Below are 21,355 nucleotides of genomic sequence, written 5' to 3'. Positions count from 1 at the left end.
TATCAAGTTCTGAAATAGCAACAACCAAACAAAACCTCCCTAAAAAGAAAAGCCCGGGACCAGATGGTTTCACATCAGAATTCTACCAAACCTTTAAAGAGGAATTAGTGCCAATATTACTCAACCTGTTCCAAAAGGTAGATAAAGAAGGAAGACTACCCAACACATTCTATGAAACAAACATCACCCTGATCCCCAAACCAGGAAAAGACCCAACAAGAAAAGAAAATTATAGACCAATATCACTAATGAATATAGATGCAAAAATATTCAACAAGATCCTAACAAACAGAATACAGCAATACAGCAAACAAATTATACATCATGACCAAATCGGTTTTATCCCAGGGTTTCATGGCTGATTCAATATATATAAATCTATAAATGTAATCCAGCACATAAACAAATTAAAAAACAAAGACCATATGATTCTCCCAATTGATGCAGGAAAAGCTTTTGATAATATCCAGCATCCCTTCATGATCAGAACACTTAAGAAAATCGGTATAGAAGGGACATTTCTTAAACTGATAGAGGCCATCTACAGCAAACCCACAGCCAATATCATATTGAATGGAGTTAAATTGGAATCATTTCCACTCAGATCAGGAACCAGACAAGGCTGCCCATTGTCTCCATTGCTTTTTAACATTGTAATAGAAGTTTTAGCTACTGCAATTAGGGAAGAAAAGGCGATCAAGGGTATCCATATAGGGTCAGAAGAGATCAAACTTTCGCTCTTCGCAGATGATATGATGGTATATCTGGAAAACACTAGGGACTCTACTACAAACTCTTAGAAGTGATCAAGGAATACAGCAGCATCCCAGGTTACAAAATCAACATTCATAAATCGGTAGCCTTTATATATACCAACAATAGTCAAGTTGAAAAAACAGTTAAGGACTCTATCCCATTCACAGTAGTGCCAAAAGATGAAATATTTGGGAATTTATCTAACAAAGGACGTGAAAGATCTCTATGAAGAGAACTATGAAACTCTAAGAAAAGAAATAGCTGAAAATGTTAACAAATGGAAAAACATACCATGCTCATGGCTGGGAAGAATCAACATTATTAAAATGTCCATACTACCCAAAGCAATATATAATTTCAACGCAATCCCTATTAAAGCTCCACTGTCATTCTTTAAAGATCTTGAAAAAACAATACTCCATTTTATATGGAATCGGAAAAAACCTCGAATAGCCAAGACATTACTCAGAAATAAAAACAAAGCAGGAGGAATCACGCTACCAGACCTCAGACTATATTACAAATCGATAGTGATCAAAACAGCACGGTACTGGCACAAAAACAGAGAAGTAGATGTCTGGAACAGAATAGAGAAGCAAGAGATGAATCCAGCTACTTACGGTTATTTAATCTTTGACAAGCCAATTAAAAACATTCAGTGGGGAAAAGATTCCCTATTTAACAAATGGTGCTGGGTGAACTGGCTGGCAACTTGTAGAAGACTGAAACTGAACCCACACCTTTCACCATTAACTAAGATAGACTCTCACTGGATTAAAGATTTAAACTTAAGACACGAAACTATAAAAATACCAGAGGAGATTGCAGGGAAAACCCTTGAAGAAATCAATCTGGGCGATGATTTAATGAGGAGGACCCCTTGGGCAATTGAAGTAGCTTCAAACATACACTACTGGAACTTGATCAAACTAAAAAGCTTCTGCACAGCCAAGAACACAGTAAGTAAAGCAAGCAAACAGCCCTCAGAATGGGGAAGATATTTGCAGATTATTGCCGCACCCTCGGCATCAAGCTGCAGCGAGGTGGCGCTGTCCGCGTTGTAAAACGCATGGGTAGGTGGTCTGTGCTCCCCGGAGCGAAGCCCCCAGCACCCCTAGTATGCGACAGCAGCGCAGAAGTTGCCTAGCATGCTGTTTGTTGAACGTAATGACTCACGAGGTGCGGCATAAAAGCCTAAGAAACCTTTGCTCTGAAACCTGTTTGTTGAGTTGAATGCCTGCTTGTCTTGAGAAACTAAGAATAAACATAATGACTTACTGATCCATAATTAAACAGAGAAAGAATGCCTGAAGAGACTCAATGTCTCCAGGGGAACGGTGCAATAGCACGTTCCTATCATCAAATGTCAGTGAATTGAGACAGTGCATTGAGACAATGCAGGCACAGCAAACAAGATGTTCCAACATGACATACACTATCACCACCTGCAGTAAAACTTTACTTAGAAAAACATCTTACTTCACTAATTTTCATATGTAATACAAATCAATAGAGTAGTTTAATGTTTAACAAACAATTAATTATAAATCAAAGTATAGTTACTAATAAGAATAAAAATATATAGAAAATATATATAGAAGTAGTCAAGCATTATACGTAAAAGAATATGTTCAGCTATTTTTAAAAGAAATTATAAGAAACTGAGAACAATTACAGAGCTAAGAGAAGTCACAAGCCTTGACATTCCTAGATAAGAGGAAGTAACCAGGTGTTAAAAATAAACCACCTCCCTCCGGAGAGCAAAACCTTGAAAAGATAAACCACCTCCCTCCGGAGAGCAAAACCTTGAAAACATGTAATGCATGATAAACCACATATGCAGACACAAAGATAATTTACAAGCATAAGCAAAATAAAGATTGCATTGTTTGAACCTTGGAAAGAAAATGTATAAATACCAACTTCTGAACTCAATAAAATTTACAGCTGCAATTTTCACCAAGTGCTGTGTGCAGTCTGTCATTTTTTCCTGCGTCGACCTTTCAACCAACCTGTACCGTTCACCCTGAGCACCCTCGGACTGAGGCCCATCGACCGGCGGTCCGCAGCAGATTATGTCTCTGACAAAGGTTTAATAACCAGAATCCACTGAGAACTCAAACGTATAAGCAAGAACAGAACAAGAGATCCCATTGCAGGCTGGGCAAGAGATTTGAAGAGTAACTTCTCTGAAGAAGACAGGTGTGTGGCCTTCAGACATATGAAAAAAATGCTCATCATCTTTAATCATCAGAGAAATGCAAATCAAAACTACTTTGAAATATCATCTAACTCCAGTGAGACTAGCCTGTATCACCAAAATCTCAAGACCAGAGATGTTGGCGTGGATGTGGAGAAAAGGGAACACTTTTGCACTGCTGGTGGGAATGCAAATTAATACATTCCATTTGGAAAGAGATATGGAGAAAACTTAGAGATCTAAAAATAGATCTGCCATTCAATCCTGTAATCCCTCTACTGGGCATATACCCAGAAGACCAAAAATCACATCATAACAAAGATATTTGTACCAGAATGTTTATTGCAGCCCTATTCATAATTGCTAAGTCATGGAAAAAGCCCAAGTGCTCATCGATCCATGAATGGATTAAAAAATGGTGGTATATGTACACCATGGAATATTATGCAGCCTTAAAGAAAGATGGAGACTTTATCCATTTCATATTTACATGGATGGAGCTGGAACATATTCTTAGTAAAGTATCTCAAGTATGGAAGAAAAAGTACCCAATGTACTCAGCCCTACTATGAAACTAATTTAGGTTTTTCACATGGAAGCTATAACCCAGTTACAACCTAAGAATAGGGAGAAGGAGGAAAGGGTGGGTGGAGGGAAGTGGATTGGTGGGATTACACCAGCCGTGCATCTTACAAGGGTATATGTGAAACTTGGTAAATGTGCAATGTAACTGTCTTGGCACAGTAACTGAGAGAATGCCAGGAAGGCTATGTTAACCAGTGTGATGAAAGTGTGTCAAATGGTCTGTGAAGCTAGTGAATGATGCCCCATGATCATATCAATGTACACAGCTATGATTTAATAAAAAAATAAAATAAAATAAAATAAAAATTTAGAATGATTTTTTAGTGAAATATAATCACAGGAGGGTGAATTCTTACAATCAAAACATAGAATTCATGTTCCTAGAAAGCTGTAGCTTTGTCAGACAGACTAAAAATTCATAAATCATAATACATTTTATTGTACTATTTTTATAATTTTTTTTATTGTTGGGATTCATTGAGGGTACAAAGAATTAGGTTACATTACTTGCATTTGTTAGGTAAAGTGCCTCTTATATTTGTGTCCCACCTCCAAGAGGTGTGTCATACAACATAAGCCTCCATCCCTTGCCCTCTTCCCATCCTTGGCTCCCTCATTCCCCTATCCACCACCTTTGATCAATTTGAGCTTTTGTTTTATGAAGTTATGCATTAGATCATCTACTGCCTTCACATTAGAATTGAGTACATTGGATTTAGAGGTCTGGTGGCGCAATCAGTTAGTGCATGGTACTTAAATTTTTATAATTTTAGAGAGAATGTCATCTAGAGTACTGTTAATGAATAAGAGAAAAACACAAGAAAGGGACAAAGATAGAGAAAGAAAAATTATTTAACAAAATACAACAGAGTCCTTTGTTCGCTCCATTCCACTTCCCACTTTACAGGGAACCACTGACAGACATTGATAAGTTGTAGGAACAGACAAGTTGAAAATTTGATAATGAAAATACAGGTTTCTACATATATGCTGTCAAATCAATTTTTCATAAAAATACAAATAAGATTTTGAGAAAGAATATGTGATTTTCCTGTTCAAGGCAGAAAATAAACCAATTTAATACCAATTTTTATGAGAATATTATTGATTTATGAGCCTTTATTATTTATTTATTTATTTATTTATTTATTTTAGAGATCGGGTCTTGCTATGCTGGCCAGGCTGAAGTACAGTGGCTATTCACAGGCATGTTTTATAAATACTGAACTGACACACAAATGCATTATTTGAACTAGAACACTCATTTCACCTAAAAGAATGTTCTGGTTTTTACTTTAACAGTTCTAAATAAAACATCAATAAATAAACATCAATTAAATTTTAATAGAAAAATGGCATTCTAAAATTTTAAAGCAGTTAGTCTCAATTTATAAAATTCAACAGTTGGACCAGGTCGCTGTTAGGTTCACTTCTTGCTAACACCTTAATACTTGTAGAAGTTAGGTATACAAAGAAGAAGACAGCTGCATTTCAGCAACTTACATTTTACTTATTTATCTTTAAAATTTGATTATTTTAAATTAATACCTATACAGGATATAAGTGATGCACTTTTTCAGAATATTACAGGTGTACTAACTTTTTTCTTTTTATTAAATCATGGCTGTGTACATTAATGTGGTCATGGGGGCGTTCTGGTTACATAAATTGCTCTTGTATAGTTTGAGTTACAAGTGTGCCCATCACCCACATCGTGTCCATTGGGTATGAATTTGCCCATCCCGTTTTCCTCTCTTCCTCCCACCTGCTTGATTTTTGATGAATGTCATTTTTGTATGTTCACGTAAGTGTTGATCAATACATTCCAAATTAATGTTGAGTACATGTGGTGTTTCTTTTCCTGTCAGTACATGTGGTGTTTCTTTTCCCGTTCGTGTGATACTTCACTTACACAAATGGTCTCCACTTTCACCCAGGTTAATATGAGAGGTATTAGTTCATCATTTTATTTTTTTATGGCTGACTAGAACATATATACAATGTGTCATAATTAAATCAACACTATTAGGATATTCATCACCACAAACATTTAACATTCCTTTGTTTGGCTATTATTTTAAGTGTCCTTTTTTATTTATTTTGAAATATACAATAAATTATTTTTAACTATTGTCACCCCATTGTGCTATCAAATACTAGAACTTATTCTTTCTGTCAAACTGCAGTTTTGTGCTCTTTACCCAACTATTCTTCATGCCCTCCTCCACCCTTCCCAGCCTCTGGTAAACAATAAGTATTCTGTTTTCTTACCTCCGTAAGACCAATGTTTTCAGCTCCACATTTGCTTGGCTTATTTCATTTAACACAATGGCCTCCAGTTCTGTTCGTTAGCAATTTGGTGCTAACAATAGTATTTCATTTTTTTTTTACAGCTAAGTAATATTCCATCGAATACGTATGTCAAATTTAGTGCATCCATTCACCTACTGCTGGACACGTAGGTTGTTTCTGTATCTTTCCATATCTTGGCTATTGTAAATAGTGCTATAATAGACATGGGAATACAGATACCTCTTTGAAACACAAACTTCCAGAATATATACCCATAAATGAGATTATTGGATCATCCAGAGGATCTATTTTTAATTTTTTAGGAACCTACATGCTATTTTTTCAGGGTGGCTGCAATAATTTATATTCTCACCAATAGGCACAGTAGGATTCCCCCTTCTCCTCATGGTATCTAATGCTTGTTATTTTTTGACTCTTTGATAAAGGCCATCCTAAATGCAGGTAACATTTCATTTCTGTTTTGATTTGAGTTTCCTTGATGATTAGTGATGTTGGGCATTTTTAAATACCATTTAGCCAATTGTTTACCTTCTTTTGTGAAATGTCTGTCTGGCTCATTTCCCCATTTTTTAATCATATTTATTTATTTACTTTTGCAATTGAATTGAGTTCCTTATCTATTCTGGTATGTAGCCATTGTTGGATGGGTAGTTTGCACATATTTTCTCTCCTCTGTAGGTTTTCTCTGAACATTGCTGATTGCTTCTTTTGCCGTGCAGAAGCTTTTTGATTTGATGTAATCCCATTCGTTTATTTTTGTTTTTATAGCCTATGCTTTTGAGGTCTAAATCAAAAATATATTTGTCCAGAAGCATTTCCCCAAACACCTTACATTTTAGTGGGAGGAAGAGATAATTATAAATAACTGATAAATGAATATAAATTACATGCAAGGGACAAAAGCAGTATAGAACAGATAAGGGAATACAAGCTTCTCGGTAGGTGAGTGACATGGAGGGGAGAGTGGGAGGGAGGAAGTTTCACATGGGCATGATTTGAAAGATAAACTTATTTACCAGGCTTATACAAGAAGACTACAGTGGAGGCAAGGGCATAGAGGTGTGAAATATGGTGCTTTTCAGGAAATTTCACATGATTTTGCATTAATTGAGCATAAAGAAGAGTAAATGACAGAGGACCCTGGAGAACTTGGGAGGGACTGCATCGTGAATGGGCTTTTACTGTCTAAGTCATTTAGGCTTTAACCTATAAGCCATGATATAAACAAATGAATTTTAGAATTGGTAGGGCCCTTAGAAGTTTATAGCATCCAAATCCATGCAGGACTTCTGAAAGTATCTACAATCCTTTACTGAGTGTAAGCAACATTTGTGGCTTTTATCTATCTGTCTATATATGGATAACCCAGCTTCCCAGGTTATATTTCTTTCATCTGTAGAAGGAGTCATTAATTAATTAATTATTTTAACTTCATAGGTTCTGTTGTTCTAAAATGTATTTACTTTATAAAACATTAAATATGTAGTTCATTATGTGACATGCATAAAAATAACTAAACATATCAAAACATACTCTCCGAGAGTTTATTGTTTGGTAAGAGGGGGTGCAGATGCACAGGTTAAAGTATCCCAATAGATTTTGCATTGAGTCATGTAGAAGCGAATGGGGGAGGTGATCAGTCACTTCCCACATCAGCAAATTCTTGCTGAATCAGGGGACGTTGACGGTTATTCTGAAGGATAAGTATGTGGGTCATTGGGAGAGTTTTGAGATACACAAAAATCAGAAAATGTAAAATCTGTGCTGATGAAACAAATGAAGCCCTCCCAGAAACACACATAATCTAAGCAAGTTGAATCTTGCAGAGGAGAATCAGAAAGAAGGCTGTTGACCATGTTTCTTGGAAGTGAAATAATGGACCATATCATAGTCTGTTTCAAAACTTTAGTGATCCATGTGTGTGTCACAAATTGAACAAGGAAAGAGGAATATTCAAGGCAGAGCAAGCAGCACAAAAAATACACAGATCCCCAAACTAACATAAAAGAAATTCAATATGGTAGGGTAAGTTTTTTTAAAGTGCTCAGGGAAGGGGGCAGAAGAAATCAGGAGCTTATCTATTTGCAAAGATGTTTGCAAGATTACATTTTCTTCTGTAAAGCAAATGGCAGTCACTGGAAAAATGAAAAGCATGTAAGCTGTAATGATTATACATATTAATTGTTTATTTAAATAGATCACTCTGGAAACAGTACAGAGAAGGGATTTGTAGAGCTTAAAAGAGTGCAGAAAGAGGGATGGAGGGAGGGGGGTGGGGCCTTAGTGTGTGTCACACTTTATGGGGGCAAGACATGATTGCAAGAGGGACTTTACCTAACAATTGCAATCAGTGTAACTGGCTTATTGTACCCTCAATGAATCCCCAACAATAAAAAAAAAAAAAAAAAAGAATTCCCTTTAAAATCAGATAGACAAGTATGGCTGTAAACTTCATTTCCAGCCCTGTGAGCCCTGTGGCACTACGTAAGTTTTTGATGCTCTTGAGTCCCAGATTTTTCATCTGTAAAATGGGAATAATAATTCTCTATATTTCATAGGATTATTATAAAGTTTAAATAAAATAATATGTGTAAAACAGTATAGTTACTAGCAGCTTTGCTAATGATCTATATTACTGCTATAGATAAGAAAAAAGAAAATTATCACAGTAAAGTGGCTGAAAGTTCATTACCACTCATTCCATGAAGGTATTATGCAACTTCATTCTAAAATACAAAATCCAGTAAAGGGATAAAATTTTCTTATTTACTTTTAATTCTTTTATTCCCCAGAACTTAAGACAAACATTTTTTTAAATGTTAAGTATTCTATAGGAGTCTGTTAAATAATACAGACAAAATCTTAGACACAAAAGTTACTGTTTTTGACATTTTAATATAACATTATGAAAATGTAAGTTGGTTTTGTTTGATATTCATCTTTTCAAAATTATAATCATTTAAAATATGTCCTTTCATTATGTTTTATTAAATTCATAATAATTAAATCTCATAAATATAATCATTTGTTTTATTTTTAAAACGTTCTTTTTGCAGGTCAATAAAGTACCTTTGCTATTATAATGAGAATTAAATGAATCAGCAAATTCAGACTTGCTTTATTATGGCTAGAATTATAACAGAATTATTCATTAAAATATAATTAGATTATTCTAATCATGTTAATTTCATTATTTTCATCTTACTACGCATTATTACTTATAAATAAATACTTTCAGAAAAACCCTAGTGCATGTGTCTATGCTGATACATAAAACATGTTTAATCTTGAAGTGTAAAATGTAACCCTTTTAGATCACTTTATCTGTGTTGACATCTACATCTCTACTTACATGTGTCTATTAAATATAAACCCTCACTTTGTCAATATCCTGTTATACAATATGAAACACTTAAAGGTCAGCTCCCTTCTAGAAAACCCCTCTCCTAGAACCTGGATAGGAAAAGAAAACAGAAAAAGCAAAATCTCCTATCAGGTTATGCACTTAAGCATAGAAATTCATTGTAGTTTTGTTGTTGTTGTTCCATGATTATTGTTGTTCCAAGATATATATATATCTTATTGGAAAAATAGTTGAGCTACAGATCATAATAATAATAATCATGGAACAACAACAAAAACAACAACAAAACTACAATGAATTTCCATGCTTAAGTACATAACCTGATAGGAGATTTTAAATATACACACACACACACAACATCTTTCTTTAAAGGCCATAATTCCAAAGGAAGGGCTGGCGGTCTCCTTTCTCTTAAATTCCACAGGGTTGCTGAATGATTTTCAGGCCTGGCTTACATTTTACCTGATTATACCACAAGGTTGGTATTAGTGTGAGTAATAAAAAATAATGTACCAGAACATTGCATCAGAAAGTAAGGAAGTGGGTAATATGCTTGGGTTTTTGGCTGCAAGATACAAGCAGATGGCCACACTTTATGAAATCTGCAACCTTCACATGGCCTCTGTGCACACTGACCAGGCTCCATTGAGATAGTCCAGATGTGACAGATGTTTGACTCCCACTGAGCTGATCTTTATTCTGGAGGAAATCCCAGAATTTTCTGGCCAGAGAAAGGTGAAAGAAAATACTTAGAGTTACATCATGTACAACTTTAAGTTCAAATTCGAAAGTGATAATGGATTCTTGCTTTGTTTATTTGTATTTGATATTTATAAGCTAATACCCATTGTGAAATGCCACAGGGCATATGTATTATGAAAAATAAACAAAATTCTAAAAGCTGAAAATCATTTTTAATTAACATATCAATTACAAAAAGTTCAACTGAACAGATGTCTCTTGTTTTGTGCCCAGAAGTTCAATCAACTGGAGCTCTGTCAGGTCAAGAGAAAAAATAAAATAAAATAGTATAACAGACTAAAAGCCTTGGGACTCCAAACAAGAGGACTCTCATTGATTTTACCATTTGTAACTGTACATGGATATAGATATTCCTCTAAAAATATCAAAGGCCCATGCCATATTGAAGTTTGTAGAGTATATTTGAATTCCGTTACTGAAGGGACACATTTATAATATTTTAATATACATGTTTTGATGCCACTGAAGCAAGCACACCTTAGACACATAACCAGCATCAAACCCATTCTATACTCACACTCCTAGTCTATTTTCCATATGAGTTATTTATCTTGACCACAAATTATATAAATTCCAACTTTAAAACATCCCAATAGCATCTTAATAATGTTAGGAGGAGATCCCAATACATAAAAATGAAGTCTCTTGCAAACGTGATACCAAGTTACTTCCCAGCCTGATGTTCCATATAAATCTTTATAAGTCACCTCCCTTCTTTCTAGCATAAACATTATTCTTCTAAGCTTACATACATGTATATTCTACAAGTAGATTCCCTCGATCTATGCTTCTTTTTTAATTTTTACTGGAAGAATTAACTCTTATCGCCTTGTTTTGAGTAAGGATATATTCTGGTCCTACTGAAGTAGTTCAAGGAAAACTGAGGTTAATTATATTAATGATATGCGAAGTCTGTAGGTTGGCTATCCAATTTACTGATGTACTCAAGGAAGTGCCATTGTTAAAAACCCTGGATTTGAAATGAGACACCAAAGTTCTATAAAAGAGACACCAAAGAGGACAATGTGAAAACAAATGTCTTCATTAAATCTAAGTTATCTTCCCACAACATTTCCATTAGTTGGAAAAAAGAAAGATCAAATTGTCTCTGGAACAAGATAATGTCTTTCAGAGAATCTATAATATTTCTAATACAAAGTCCAACATTGAGTTAAAAGTACCTGTATTAATGTCCTATGACTACTTTAACAAACTACACAAACTTCTTGCTGAATCATTCTCTTAATCATTTTAGGAGACTAGAAGTCCAAAATCATATTAATAAAACCAAAATTGAGATTTCCGAAGGGCTATATTTCCTTAGGCTCTAGGAGAGCTCTTATTTTTCCTTGGTTTGTAGCCTCATATATTGTCTTTTCTCCCTCTGCTTCCATCATCACATCACCTTCTTATCTCTGTTTTAAAATTTCCTGCTGTCATATGGGCTAATCTTACTGGAATTAGCCCAACTCATAATTGCTAAGTCATGGAAAAAGCCCAAGTGCCCATCGATCCACGAATGGATTAATAAATTGTGGTATATGTACACCATGGAATATTATGCAGCCTTAAAGAAAGATGGAGACTTTACCTCTTTCATATTTATATGGATGGAGCTAGAACATATACTTCTTAGTAAAGTATCTCAAGAATAGAAGAAAAAGTACTCGGCCCTACTATGAAACTAATTTATGGCTTTCACATGAAAGCCATAACCCAGTTATAACCTAAGAATGGGGGGAGGTGGAAAGGGAGGGGAGGGAGGGGGAGGTGGGCGGAGGGAGGGTGATTGGTGGGATTACACCTGTGGTGCATCTTACAAGTGTATATGTGAAACTTAGCAAATGTAGAATGTAAATGTCTTAACATAATAACTAAGAAAATGCCAGGAAGGCTATGTTAACCAGTGTGATAAAAATGTGTCAAACGGTCTATAAGACCAGTGTATGGTGCCCCATGATCTCATTAATGTACACAGCTATGATTTATTTAAAAAAAATCTCCTGCTATCTAAGTACACATTACAGTATTACACTGAGGGCCCACTGGAATATTTAAATATTGGCATTAAAATCAATTTTAAAATAACAATGATATTTAATAGATAAAAATACAAACAATATGACAGAAGTATGGAATTTTAAAAACAAAAATCAAGGAACTCACTATATGGATTTAAAAGAAAATCAGCAAGAGCAAAATATAGATTAGTAAACTGGAAGACATAGCAATATAAAATATCGAGTAGCAACAGATAGAAAACAAAAAGTTAAAAATACAGAAAAGAGAATAAGTATTAAAAAAACGTATTGAATAGACCTAATATATTTGTTACCAAATTCCAGAAATATATGTGTATATATATATATATAGCATATATGTGTACATATATATATTCAAGTAGAAGTATTAAGAATTACTGGCAGAGAATTTCCCTCTATTAACAAAATTATTAAGTCATGGATTGAAGAATCTCTGGATATCAGTAAATATGTAACTATCTGTAGATAAATAAATCTATGGAGAGATATAGACAGATTATGTATGATTTATATATAGATAGGTAGATAGATATAGATCTTGGATAAATGAAAACCTAAGACAAAAACCAAGATGAATGAAACATGAAGAAACAGAAAACATGTACAGACCAATAATGATAAATAAGATTGAAGCAATCTCCCATATTAAAGGAAAAAAGAAGTCCAAGACCTAATGCCTTCACTGGTGAATTCTACCACACATTTAAAGAAGAGTTAATACTAATTCCACTCAAACAATTTAAAAAATTGAAGAGGAAGGGATTTTTCCTGATTCATTCATTGAGGCCACATTACACTGATACCAAAACTAGAAGGCCAGAAAAAAGAAAGAAGGAGGAAGGAAGGAAGAGAGGGAGGGAAAGAGATAGAGAGAGAAAGGAGAGAAATAGAGAAGACAGAGGGAGGGAGAGAGAGGAAGAAAGAGAGAAAGAGATAAACTACAAGGCCAATATTCTTGATGAACATAGATACAAAAATAACTAAAATACAATCAAACTGAATTCAATAGTATATTAAAAAGATCATTTAGTATGATCAAGAGGGATTCATCCTAGCAATGCAAAGATGCTTTATTATATGCAAATCAATAAACTTGATACATCACATAAACAGAATCAAGAACAAAACCCTACACTCATTGCAGTAGATGCTGAAACTGCATGTGATAAAATTGAATGTCCCTTCATGATAAAAAAATCTCAATGAGTAAGCATGGAAAGGTCACAACTTAATATTATAAAAGCTGTAATGGCAAATCCAAAGCTAGTTACCATATTGAACAGATCTGGACCAAGGTAAGAATGCCTGCTTCCATTACCTCTATTTAATATACAACTGTAATCCTAAGCAGAGCAATTAAGTCAGAGAAAAAAATAAAGGGCATCCAAAATTAGAAAGAACAATCCAAATTATCCTTATTTGCTGGCAAAATGATCCTATATTTAGAAAAACCTAAACTCAACAAAAACACTTTTAGGACTAATAAACAAATTCAGTAAAGTTACAGACAAAATCTCAACATTAAAAAATAGTAGTGTTTATGTATGCTCACAGTGATCAATCTGTAAAAAATATCATGACAGCAATCCTAATTATAATAGCTTCAAAAAAATTAAATATCTATGAATAAATTTAACCAAAGAAGTACATTATCTCTATAAGGGAAACAATAAAACACTGATAAAAGATATTGAAAGAATATATTAAAAAAGGAAAGAGATCCTATGCTCACGGATTGGATGAATTAATATTATTTCCATGGGAAAGTATGTGCAAATAGACTTTAATAAGTGAAATACTTTGGATTTTTATAAGCTCTCTAAATAAGAACATTAACACTCTAAAATGTAAAGAAAGTGGTGATAGAAAATAGAATCCTAGTGTTATTAGGAAATTATATTTTTCCCCTTAGAATTGAAGGCTTTGGTCCTGAAAATTAATGCCTAGACACTAGAAAGTCATCAAATATACAAAAGTGATGAGCACTGAATTAAGTCAGAGTGGCTACCGTTAGAATCTGTCATATATTAGAGTGTCCATTTACACTCTAATAATGAAGAAAATACATAATTTATATGGTAACTTTATTTTTCTACTATAAGAGTTAAGTCAATTGTGGTGAAAATTTTTAGGTCATTAGCTCTATGGGGGTTGTCAACAAAAATAAGTAATACAACTTTGGTGAACTCTGTCATTTTGTTAAATGCAGATTTTATCATTTGTACATGATTTATTTAAGGGTACAACAGAAAAACTCTAACAACACAAATTATGCATCAAAACTAATAGACACAAATTGAGCAATCTGCCGTCACTCTCTGTACTCTGTGTATTTCATGAGCATTAATATGTTGTACCTTACACACATTAGTAAATGACAAAAATGGTGTTTTAACCATAAATTTAAAGAGAATGGCTCTCTTGTTTACTTTTAAAACTAAAACTCTATTAATTACAGAAAACCTCAAATACTCCTTATTGTTTTTAAATTGTTTATACAAAAAGTAATTGTTACATTAAGTGAAACGTTTTTAAAAAACTTGAAAACTTGATTTTAAAGGGATAAATCATTGCCACATTCTAGAAATTTGCTTTATTTTCTTTTTTCTTCCAGAAAACTGTGATTAAAAACATCTCTCACAATGATTATGCACGCAATGAAAAGAATATTAAGTCAAAAACAATTTTAAAAGACCATAACATTTGCTCAAATAAGAAGCAGAATGATTTTCAAATTGTAACATAATTTTTTTTTTTTACTTCTTAAGATTTATTTTCATAATTTATTCGGTAGAATATAAAGTAAGATAGTCATACCAGACCTCTAAAAAGTTCCTCTGTTTCTAGTTTTATCTGTATTTATCTTGGAGAGTATTTCAGTCTAAATTTAAATTTAAAAATCATGTAGGATGAATTATCCACTACAATCATGATATGTAAGAGTAGAAATGTAATAGAATAAATTGATCATAATAAATGATAAATTAAGTGCTGGCCTATTGAATCTATTCAGAAGAAATCTAAAGGCAAGTGTCTATTTTTTATCTGTTTAATTAAAACATTTTCTGATAATATTAATAGTATATTATTCTACCTCTTCATTCTCCTTTATCATATTTTATTAATTCATAAATTAAGAAGATGAATAAATTAAAAAACACTCCTTAAAATTCTTTGGCAGTAATCTTGGCTATTTATATATTGCTTTATATTTTTATATGAAGCATATATAAAATAACACACTAAGAATCAAAAGAATAGCATTGCAAGGTTACATCATCCTGGTTATATTGATTAATGTTAAAATGATTTAAATTAGATGATTGGTGCTAGGAAATAATGAATTTGCATTGAGTTTATATTTTCCAGTTAAAAATGTATCTTAAAAATGTGTTTTAATAAAAACATATGTAACACTGCAAAATAAATAAAGACTGACTAAAAAAATAGGACAGGAGGAAAATAAGGATACGAAAATGAGAGGATTATCAGAATTGAGAGGAGTACACTGAGAACATGCCAAATATTCCTGGACATCGAGTGGAGATGGATCACACATTGATCCCAAAGTTTTCTAGTAGTCAACAAAAAGAAGTACCAATAATTCAATTAATAGGTCATAGTATACTTGAAATGAAAACCAAGTAGTTATTCAGAAGACCCATTTTTGACAGCATAAACATAAATCCATGACCCATATGTCTTAATAAAAAGAATATTAGAAATTAATATCAGCACCTATGTTTTCTTACAGTGTAATAAAATCAGAAGAGCTTTGACATTTCTTGTAATAACATTCTCAAATTAGGCTGTGCTATCGCACAAAACATAATTCAGCAAAAGCCAAAGAAATCAAATCTAGATAGCAGATTTGCCTTAATCCCCAAATTGACTGCAAACTAGTATCTAAACCAGTAGGTTTTATATGTTCACTTTGTTTGGGGGCTGTCCTAACTGTGTGCATATGTGCACACATACACATATGGACACATAAATAAAAGGAGATACAATATCACTTTCAACAAAAATTCAATCATTTATAGTATAGCTTCATTTTGTATATTGCACATAAGAAGTTGATTTTTGAAGTTTTATAGAATATTCTTTAGAAAATTCTTAATCACTGATTCTCTACTGACTGAAAATAAGTGACTGTTATTTCCAGATTATTTTTCCTGACAGATTTTTCTAATACAGTTATTTTACTTTTTGTTATCTAGTATAAAGCCAATTTTTTAAGAGCTACTGGAACTAAAATAATATTCTCATCATTCATTGAAAGGTAAGGGGTCTGATAAGAAAAGGACGTACACTTGAATGGTCAACCTGAACTTGGTTAAAGCCTTTAAAAGTTACTTTGCCATTTATTTCAGAATCAAACAACAGAGATTTTTTTTAATAAAAATTTTGGGATTGATTCCAGGAAAATTATCCCAATTTAGATGGGAATTTTAGTGTAATCTCTTAATGAAACTTTAAAAATGTAGGTATCTGACAGCCATTTCAAATATCCTGAAGTAGAAACTGAAAAGTGTAGTGGGACAGCAAACATAACTTCAAAAATTTCCACAAGTGAGCCTGCTATGTATTCCATACTTAGACTCATATATTGTTGAATAGATTTAATAGGAAAAATATTAGGAATTGCAAAGAATTCCTCTCTGCACTTTTAAAGTTCAGCCTACTCTGTAAATATCACCCAGTCAAATGCCATAAAAAACTAGAAAAGAAACATACCACATACTTTATGGGATAAAGGAACATATACCAGCAAGCTTCCTCTGTTTTGCTATCCCATTATCTTTTTTTGTTTGTTCGTTTTGTTTTAATTATATCATAACTGTGTACATTGATGCATTTATGGGGTTCAGAGTACTGATTTGATATACAATGTGAAATGCTTACACTGAACATTTTTTTTTATATTGTTGGGGATTCATTGAGGGTACAATAAGCCAGGTTACACTGATTGCAATTGTTAGGTAAAGTCCCTCTTGCAATCATGTCTTGCGCCCATAAAGTGTGACACACACCAATGCCCCACCCCCATCCCTCGGTCCCTCTTTCTGCTTTCCCCCTCATAACCTTAATTGTCATTAATTGTCCTCATATCAAAATTGAGTACATAGGATTCATGCTTCTCCATTCTTGTGATGCTTTACTAAGAATAATGTCTTCCACTTCCATCCAGGTTAATACGAAGGGTGTAAAGTCTCCATTTTTTTTAATGGCTGAATAGTATTCCATGGTATACGTATACCACAGCTTGTTAATCCATTCCTGGGTTGGTAGGCATTTAGGTTGTTTCCACATTTTGGCGATTGTACTAGACTGTTTATTAGAATAAAATTTTTGATATTTATGTTTAAAAATTAAATATGATTGTTCTGTTCCATTACTAACCTGATTTAGCTCAAGAGTAAGGACAGAATGTCTTTTCACTAGTTATAAAGCACCTCATCTATGTTTTCCATTTTAAAAATAACTAGCTTTGGGTGGCGCCTGTGGCTCAAAGGGGTAGGGCGCCGGCCCCATATGCCAGAGGTGGTGGGTTCAAACCCAGCCGTAGCCAAAAACTGGAGAAAAAAAAATCTCTTGTCATAAGGAAAAATATTGGGCAGCGCCTGTGTCTCAGTGAGTAGGGCACCAGCCCCATATGCCGAGGGTGGCGGGTTCAAAACCAGCCCTGGCCAAACTAACAAAAAAATAGCCGGGTGTTGTGGCGGACGCCTGTAGTCCCAGCTGCTCGGGAGGCTGAGGCAAGAGAATTGCGTAAGCCCAAGAGTTAGAGGTTGCTGTGAGCCGTGTGACGCCACGGCACTCTACCCGAGGGCGGTACAGTGAGACTCTGTCTCTACAAAAATAAATAAATAAATAAAAATAACTAGCTTTATTCTTCCTAATAACGTTTCTATGAATATAATATTCTATCTTGAGAATAAAACCCAGTATCAGTTTGGTCAAATGTTGAACTTGACTCATAATGTTTTAAATGTTCTCTCTCTCTTCTTTTTTTAAATTCATTCCATTACTTTTCGAACTTAGGCGAGTCCACTCCAAATCAAAATCTAGTCTCCAAAATTCTGTAAATAAAACATACTTTACACATTTTATCAACAGTTATTCATATAATCTATCACACATCCATTGCTCACCAGGAACCTCATTTATTTACCAAATCATAGTCGCCAAACACATTCTTTGAAGTCTAACATTTCCATAAAGAATAAAGTGAGTAAAAAAGATTTTACATGATTTTACATCTCATTCTTATCACACAATCTTGGAATATACATGTTGATAAGATATAATAGTTACTAGTCTCATGTAAAACTATTCCTGTGGTGGAAAGCATTTGGTTACCCAGGAGGCTCTATTTCAATGTTTCACATATGAAGAGTTGATAGGCAGTCTTGAGCCATTCATTTGGAAAAATACTATCAGTCACTTCCTAAAAAATATATTTTGAATTAGGCATATTCTTTAGACAGAAAACATGATAAAATGGTAGGAAAAAAAGGAATATAAAATTAAATTTACTTAACCAACAGGATTTATTTAATCACTTTTCAGGAAAATATATTCAGACTTCTGCTTCTGGGAAGAGTGGATTAGTGTGTGGTAGATCATTGCTCCTGCTGAGCATAATTAGAAAATCTGTGGGGAAAATTATGTCTTCAAAGGTTTAAGAGATCTGATAATTCCATGAAGTCATAAAGACCTACTAATCTGGAGAAGTTGAACAATCAATGTGGAACTAATTTTACTACTTTAAGGTTACATGCTGATATAGCCCAAGGGATCTGTCTGCACAGAGGGACAATACTGGGGAACAGAGAAAGCAGATGAGTTTGATGTGGTATAATGTGTCCATAGAGACAAATAAGAGACTTTAAGGGACCTTTAGGGTCAATTGTTCCCTCAAGGGTCAATTGTTCCCTCAAGGGTCAATTGTTCCCTCAAGATATCTGTGCAGGTCAAGAGGCTCACAAGCTAAGTTAAAAAACACTGAGATAAAGCTGAGATTTCATCAGTCTTCCCTAAATAGACAAATTTCAAGTTCAGGAACTGTCGGGAGTGGGTCCCACTGATATTTTCCAAGTCCACTTTAAACACTGGAGAGTAACAGGGGCAAAGGAGAAGCAGACTGAACTTACCAGACTTGTGATACAACCTCAATTTTTCCTTATTTGTTAATGTGATTAACAAATAATATGATTAGTCCCTCACTCCATCTCTTTGCTATAGAAATGTTGAAGTCTGCACGATTTTTTTTTCAGCCAGAATGTTTCATTCTTTTTTTATAAAAATTTATTTCAATATATTCAGGGAGTACAAGTGTTTTGTGTTAGTAGCATAGTTAGTATAATGCTGAAAAAGTCAGGGCTTTTAGTGTACTTGCTCCCAAATAGTGTGCATTATACTCAATAGGTACATTTTTAGTTTTAATCATCCTTAGTTTTAATGTCAATGACATGGCTTATGAACATTTATATCCTTTGTTTAGCTCCCATTTATAAGTGAGAACATGTATTATTTGCTTTTAATTTCTGAAACACTTCATTTACAACAGTAGTCTCTATTTTCATTCCAGTTGCTGCAAAAGATGATAATTCACTCATTTTTAGGCCCAAGTTAGTACTCCTCTGTATATACACACCACGTTTTCTATTTCCACCCCTCAGATGATGGGCAGTTAGGTTGATTCCATATCTTCACAATTACGAATTGTAGAGTGATAAGCATTCAAATGTGGGTATCTTTTCTATAAAATGACTTCTCTTCTTTTAAGTAGATGCCCAGTAGTGGGATTGCTGGAGTAAATGGTAAGTCTACTTTTAGTTCTTGAGGAATCTCCATACTATTTCCCATACAGGTTGTACTAGTTTACATTCTCACCAATAGCGTATAAGCATTCCCTTTTCAAAGGACCAGCATCTATTGTTTTTTGACTTTTTAAAAATGAACATTCTAAAAGGGGTCATGTGGTATGGATTGTGGTTTTAATTTGCATTTCCCTGATGATTAGTGACATTGAGATTTTTTTCATGTTTGTTGGCTATTTAATCTTAAAAAAACTGTTTATCTTTCACCCACTTTCTGATGGAGTTATTTGGTTTTTTCATGCTGGTTTGTTTGAGTTATTTGTAGATTCTGGCCCTTTTTAGTATACATAGTTTGGTAATATTTTTCTTTTGTTATCTATTAACTCTGTTGATTATTTCCTTTCCATGTAGCTATAACTAACTGATTTTTGACAGAGCAGACAAAAACATACGCCGAGAAAAGGACATCCTATTCAATAAATGGTGCTGGGAAAATTGGATAGCCATGTGACAAAAAATGAAACTGGATCCCTATCCCTCACAATATAAAAAAATTAACTTAAGATGGATTAAAGCTATAAAAATTCTAGAAGAAAATACAAGACAAACTATTCTAGACATTGGCCTAGGAAAATAATTTATGTCTAAAATCCCAAAAGAAAATACAGCAAAAACAAAACACTCAAAATGAGACTTAATTAAACTAAAAGGTTTCTATGCTGTACAATTTTTTACAAAATATCTAGTATTTAATTGAAAGTTGAACAAACATACCAATAAGCAGGACTATATGAGAAAAGACAAAGATTAGAAAAAGAAAAATTAGATATCTTAAAGCATAGATGATCCAGATATTGAAGTTACCAGACCAGAAATTTAAAGTAACTTTGATTAAAATGTTTAAGGAAATAGTAGAAAAGAGAAACTAAAAATATGAAATATGTAAAATGTCACTTAGTAATCAGCATCCATGTAACAGGAAATTAAAACTTAATAAATAATTATATAGCAAATGAAAAACCACAGAAGATAGGATTAGTAATCTGGAAGGAAGAGCAATGAAAAATATTTTAACTGAAGAAGAGATAAAAAGAACAAGAAATACAGAAAAATGCATAGAAGACCATACAGTGAAAAAAAAATCTCATATATGTTTTAATGGAGCCCGAAAAGGAAGGAAAAATAAATGGGGCAAAGAAATATTCGATAAAATACATGCTGAAAATTCCTAAAACTGATGAAAGACACAATCTCACAAATTCAAAAAGCTTTTAAATCTAAACAAAATAAGCAGAAATAAAACCAAAACAATTTTAGCACATCAAAGTAAAACTACTGACAAGCAGAGAAAAAAACCCTTAAAATTTCAGGTTATTTTGTGGATATTGACAAGTGAATTGATTCTAAAACCTAACTATAAACTCAAAGCTCAAGAGATCTAATAAGGTAATCCTAAAGATGAAAAACAAGTGTGAGGATTTATTCCATCAAAATAATCAAAATCTAC

The sequence above is a fragment of the Nycticebus coucang genome, chromosome 13, assembly GCF_027406575.1.
Source record: "Nycticebus coucang isolate mNycCou1 chromosome 13, mNycCou1.pri, whole genome shotgun sequence".
In the NCBI taxonomy this organism is placed as follows: domain Eukaryota; kingdom Metazoa; phylum Chordata; class Mammalia; order Primates; family Lorisidae; genus Nycticebus; species Nycticebus coucang.
The sequence above is the reverse complement of the archived record's forward strand: the minus strand, read 5'-3'. Positions refer to the sequence as shown.